Raw genomic sequence first — 6,026 nt, forward strand, 5'->3', positions numbered from 1 at the left:
AGTTATGACTAACCTAGACAGCATATTAAAAACAGAGACTCTGTGGGAGAGGGTGGGGTGATTTGGTAGAACGGCATTGAAACATGTATAATATCATATATGAAATGAATCACCAGTCCATGTTCGATGCATGATACAAGATGCTTGGGGCTGGTGCACTGGGATGACCCAGAGGGATGATAAATGGAGGGAGGTGGGAGTGGGGACAAGATGGGGAACACATGTACACCTGTGGCAGGTTCATGTTGATGTATGGCAAAACCAATACCATATGTAAAGTACTTAACCTCCCATTAAAATAAATAAATTTATATTAAAAATAAAAAATAAGAAGCAGAGACATTACTTTGGAAACAAAGGTCTGTCTAGACAAGGCTATGTTTTTCCAGAGGTCAGCTATGGATTGAGAGTTGGACTATGAAAAAGCTGAGTGCCAAAGAATTGATCCTTTTTAACTGTGGTTTTGGAGAACATTCTTGAGAGTCACTTTAACTGAAAAGAGATCCAACCAGTCCATTCTGAAGGAGATCAGTCCTGAGTGTTCATTTGGAATGCTGATGTTGAAACTGAAACTCCAATATTTTGGCCACCTGATGCGAAGAGCTGACTCATTGGTAAAGACCCTGATGCTGGGAAATATTGAGGGCAGGAGGAGAGTGGGACGACAGAGGAAGAGATGTTTAGATGGCATCACCAACTCAATGGACATGGGTTTGGGTGGACTCCGCGGGTTGGTGATGGACAGGGAGGCCTGGTGTGCTGCAGTTCATGGTGTCACAAAGAATCAGACACGACTGACAAACTGAACTGACTTCCTTTCAGTCTTTCAGTGGAGACCAGTCCTTCTGTTTTTTCATTTGTCTCTGCCACTCTGAATTTAAGTGCATCAATTATCTATTATGGTCTTGAAGGGGTGATCTTGTGGGGGAGCATCACAGTAGTCTGTACCATAGTCAGAAGGGGATGGGGGTGGGGGTGGGGCTGGATTTGATGGACCACAAGTCACATCTTTCTTTAGGGTGTGCCAGCACCTATGGCTTGGAAGTTCAGTGGTACCAGGTCTGAAGCCAGATGTGAGGCAGAGACTTCCTTTTCCTCAGTGGCTTTCACTGTCCCATTGGGGGCGGAGTGGGATCCCAAGTTCCTGGAGGAGAAGCCTTGAATGTCAGGCCAGATCTGGCTGTGTTCTCTCAAGTATGTACGCTCCCCTCTACCAGCACTGCAACCTTTGCCAGAGAGGGACAAGAGGAGCATGTTCTGGTTAGAAAAATAACAAAAGGAGCAAATCTCCAGGCTGGCTGCTTACAGAGATCCAGGCTACCTCCAATGTGCCATCTGTGCCATCACCATCAGTAGCGTCTCCTGCCCTGCTTAAACATACCTTCTGGTCTGAGACCTCTTGGTCCCTCAGAGCTGATCACTTCCCCAGCTTCTGCTATCCTTGCCCTGTTGAAGAGGGGTGTTATTGGGCAGGTGAGGACCTCATGGACTCTGTGCACATACTCGGTCTCTGCTTTGGCATTCCGGCCTCCATCAGAGATCAGGACTTAGGGAAATCATTGTATCAATCAATAGAGGTTGTAATGGCCACAGCTAGAGGGATCAGTTGAAATCTATTCATAGTGAACCTGTATAAGTGGAAGTATAATGAGTATCTACTACTCTTTGTGAGTGCTAAAGAGCAAACCTCCCACCCTCATAAAACCCAGCGTTTGCAAGAGGACTTGTCATGTTTGAATCACAATATACTGTCCTTTTCCAGGAGAGGTCTAGGCGTCTGATATTGACTTATTGTTGTTGATCTAAAAGGATGTACCCTTTCTCACCTCATGACTTAGTGTTTATGTTTTTCTGTTTTAACCCTACGAGTCTTTGGATCCTTTTTTATTTTTATTTTTTTATTTTTTATTTTTTCAGATGGATGCATTGTATTGTAGGCAATTTCTATCTCCATAACATTGATTACAGTGTGTTCTGTGTTATCTGGTAAGGACTCAATATATTGTCAGGGTTTTCTCCATCAGACTCCACCTGGAGGTCTTCAGCATATCTTTTGCCAGACCAACCGTTTTTAAGGACCCACTTTGTGGGGGACAGTAAAGTGATATCTTTTAAAAATAATTGTATTTATTTATTTATTTTTGGCTGTGCTGGGTCTTCATTGCTGCACATGGACTTTCTAGTTGAGACCAGCTGGGGTTGCTCTCTGGTTGTGATGTGGGGTTGCTCTCTGGTTGTGATGTGCAGGCTTCTCATCGCAGTGACAACTCTTGTTGCAGAATATGGGCTCTAGGTGTGTGGGCTTCAATAGTTGCGACTTCTGAGCTCCCGAGCACAGGCTAGATAGGTGTGGCCAACAGGCTCAGTTGCTCTGCGGCATGTGGGATCCTCCCGGATCAGGGATGGAACCTGTGTCCCCCGGACCGGCAGGCAAACTCTTTATCACTGAGCCACCAGGCAAGCCCCATAAAGTGCTTTCTTATTTAATAATCCCTTCATCATGATTATCCATTCAAGATTTTTAATTTTATAAGGCTTCATAATAACTGTTATGGATTGAATAATTTTTCCCCACAGTCTTAGACCCTTCAGGCTGCTATAACAGAATATGATAGTCTGGATGGCTTAAAAACAACAGAATTTATTTCTTCCAGTTGTGGAGGTTGGGAAGTTCAAGATCAAGGCACTTATAGATTCAGTACCTGTCGAGGGCTTGCTTCCTAGATGGCCAACTTCTCCTTGTGTTCTCAGGCGGCAGAAGGGATGAGGGAGCCCCCTAGGGTCTCTTCTTAAAAGGACATGAATCAGGACATGCCTGGTGGTCCAGTGGTCAAGAATCCACCTTGCAATGCAAGGGACACTGGTTCAACCCCTGGCGCAGGAACTAAGATCCCACATGTTGCAGAGCAGCCAAGCCCATGGATCCTTTTTTAAACTCTATGCATTATCAATTCTTTCTGTAAGGTGGCAGTATATCCACGGATATTAAAATATATACCAGCGCTACTTTAGGGAAACAAGGCCCTCTAACCTCCACTTTTGGTCCACCTCAGGACTTTCCTGATAGCTCAGTTGGGAAAGATTCTGCCTGCAAAGCTGAAGACATCAGTTCAATTCCTGTGTAGGGAAGCTCTGCTGGAGAATGGATAAGCTACCCACTCTAGCATTCTTTGGCTTCCCTGGTGGCTCAGCTGGTGAAGAAACCGCCTTCAATATGGGGTACCTGGGCTTGATCCCTGGGTTGGGAAGATCCCCTGGAGCAAGGAAAGGCTACCCCCTCCAGTATTCTGGCTTGGAGAATTCCATGGACTGTATAGTCCATGGGGTCACCAAACGTCGGACACGACTGAGCAACTTTCACTTTCAGCTCTTAGGCCTAGTAATCTGTTACCTTCCCCTAACAGCAAGTATTTCAGTCAGTCCTACAACAGGGCATTAAAGTGTGATAGTGTTAAATGGTGATAATATATACAGATCTGGAATCACAGCACCCACCTATAAGGTCTCTCTGTCCATATCATACTGGTAGATGCTTACCTGACTAATTTTCAAAGGCAGGGTTGATATTTCTCCCACTTCCTTTGAAAGGACAACAAACCCAGGGTCGCCTTCACTCTTAATGATTTTAAATCACATTCAGTGACTGACTTTCAATCATCCACTGTGCCTCTCAGGAGTTAAAGTGCCAGAAAGATTTTACTAGGGAGCTGCAGTCCAGATAAAAGATACCACAGCATTGACTTAAAATCTGAACTCAACTCTTTTGATGCTGATGGTGAAACTCTGTTTTAATTGTTTCTAAAATGTTTTCTGAAGGCACACGGGATTCCTCTGGTAGAGACTCTGTCTTATATATCTCCATATTTGACTGACTACTCCTTGAAACTATTCAAACACTTCAAGTTAAAGTTAACACCAAATGAAATATTCGATACTCTTCTTTTTAAACCTCGAAACTTCTAGAACTTGGACTCACAAAAGAGTTTATTGGGGAAGAATCTTTTACAACTGTAGTTATTTAAAAATACTACGAGATGGTGATAAATATAAGACCAGTTTTTGCACAGTGTTATATTAATATTTTTATCAAAAGTCCCTGTCCTGACTTCTCTGGCTGTCCAGTGGTTAGGACTCCATGCTTTCACTAGAAGGGGAACTGGTTCAATCCCTGGTCAGGGAACTAAGATCCCACAAACTGCATGGTGCCCCCAACCAAAAAACATTATCTGTGTGTCGTGATCCTGTTAGTCATCTGCACCAGGATTGGGCCACCTCCACTGCCCTGCCCTTGCGAACACACTGCTCTCACAAAATTCTTAGGATAATAGTGGCCTAACTGATATTTTGTCTGATCCCTCTGAAACATTATTTTAATCTTTGGGAGTGCTAATTGTGGGTTTTAGTTGTATCAGCATTTTGTGCCTCCTGAGCACCTTTAGCTGACAGCATAGGTGAGTGATGCAACAAAGTCCGTTATGACGTAAGTGGCCAGGAGGTGATTTCTGCCTGCCTCACTCAGGGGAAGTATGACATTCACCATCCTCATGTGAAGCCCTCTTCCCATCTGGGTTCTGGCAATCTAGACCCTAATGTCACTCCACACCCCAAACAATGGCAGTAACACCACACAACTACTCCTTGCCACTCAGATCAACTGTTAAGCAGGGTTATTCACCTTCAGTGCAGACACCTGACCCAGTCGAGACCTCTACTCTGGCTAACTGGGAACATGAGGGTCTGTTCCTTCAGCTCATGGGACCCCACATCCCTCCCCACTCAGGTGCCCACCTCTTTGCTTCCTTCCCTCCCCATCAGAAAATTCACACACACACAAATATCATCTTTTCACCATTTGATGTGTATTTTAATCGCAGCCATCAGTTTACTATGTTAGTGTGAGAGTCAGTCTTTTCCTGGTTGGCCAATTCTTTAGAAAGCAGACCTCTGGAGACACAATTCTAAATTGTATGACCTTTTCTATACAGATACTGGCTGCCCAGGTTTTACTTCTCCATGGTCTCTTTCTGGGGTGGCTGAGGTTACCTTCTCTTTTGATTCTGCCTCCTTCTTTGACTCTGCCTCATATTTTGGTACCCTTTTTGGCTTTGATTCAGTTTCTTACGTGGACAGGAACAGAAAAAACAGTTTGGTTTTCTTGTTTTCTTCACCTTCTTCAACTGAGTGGCATATGATCGGATTTTCTTGCTCAAGGTTCCTTTTAGAGGTCTTCTGACCCTCATGGTCATATTCCGTGCCTTGAAAGACAAGAGAAGGGTATTAGTTTTGAGGAAAGGGTATAACTTCTTAGTTGGAAGGGAGAGTTCATGAAAAGCGATATTGGCTGATGAGGGCTTTTGTGCCAGGCAAGGGCAGTGTAGAGGTCTTGGGCAGCAAAGTCAATGGAGAACATGGGGAGCATAGATGGAATCATCTTACCTTCACACTGACTTTGTATCTCTGTGGACAATGGGTCTTCTTTCGTCATTTCACCCTTGAAGCACACCTCATTGGAACTCTTCTTGGAAGTTGTGACTTCCTGGTTACCTTATGATAATAGCATGAAATGGCCTAACCCAGAATCTCTGCTTCTGACCTCCCTATATATATATATCTTCTCAGGACAATGAGGACCCACACCCTTCAATCTGATTGGTCAGCTAGGCACTCCCCCAGCCCTGGTGGATTTAGGGTCTTAGACATCACAATGTACCACTGTGCCCATCAACATGGGTTAGTGGGTGCTGAGGGAGGCCATGATACAGCTTTCTCACCCCTGACACCTCTGTGTGTCTGATTCTGGGGAGTGCTGATTCAGGGGCATGGTGTTTCTTCTCATGACCCTCAGACTTTCCTTCAGTGCCCTTTATTCTTTGACTTATATGTCCCCCTTCAACAGTCCTGCCTCCTCCATCCCTGTATGAATCTCTACCAAACACTTTTCACTCCAAATCTGTTCCTCAGAGTCGTCTAGTCATTTCATCTTTCGACCACCCTCTTCCTAGTGGGGATTCTTGAGGGGCTTAAGG

The 6,026-nt window shown here is 44.6% G+C and overlaps 1 long non-coding RNA gene across 1 annotated transcript; it reads right to left on the reverse strand.

Annotated features, from left to right (window-relative positions):
• Nucleotides 1-4,839: 4,839 nt before the first annotated feature.
• On the reverse strand, nucleotides 4,840-5,579 carry LOC133242738 (uncharacterized). Its single transcript, XR_009734889.1, has 2 exons — nucleotides 5,437-5,579; nucleotides 4,840-5,255 (listed from the first exon to the last, which is right to left on the reverse strand). It is a non-coding gene; the product is annotated as an uncharacterized LOC133242738 (long non-coding RNA).
• Nucleotides 5,580-6,026: the final 447 nt, after the last annotated feature.

The sequence above is a fragment of the Bos javanicus genome, chromosome X, assembly GCF_032452875.1.
Source record: "Bos javanicus breed banteng chromosome X, ARS-OSU_banteng_1.0, whole genome shotgun sequence".
Lineage (NCBI taxonomy): Eukaryota > Metazoa > Chordata > Mammalia > Artiodactyla > Bovidae > Bos > Bos javanicus.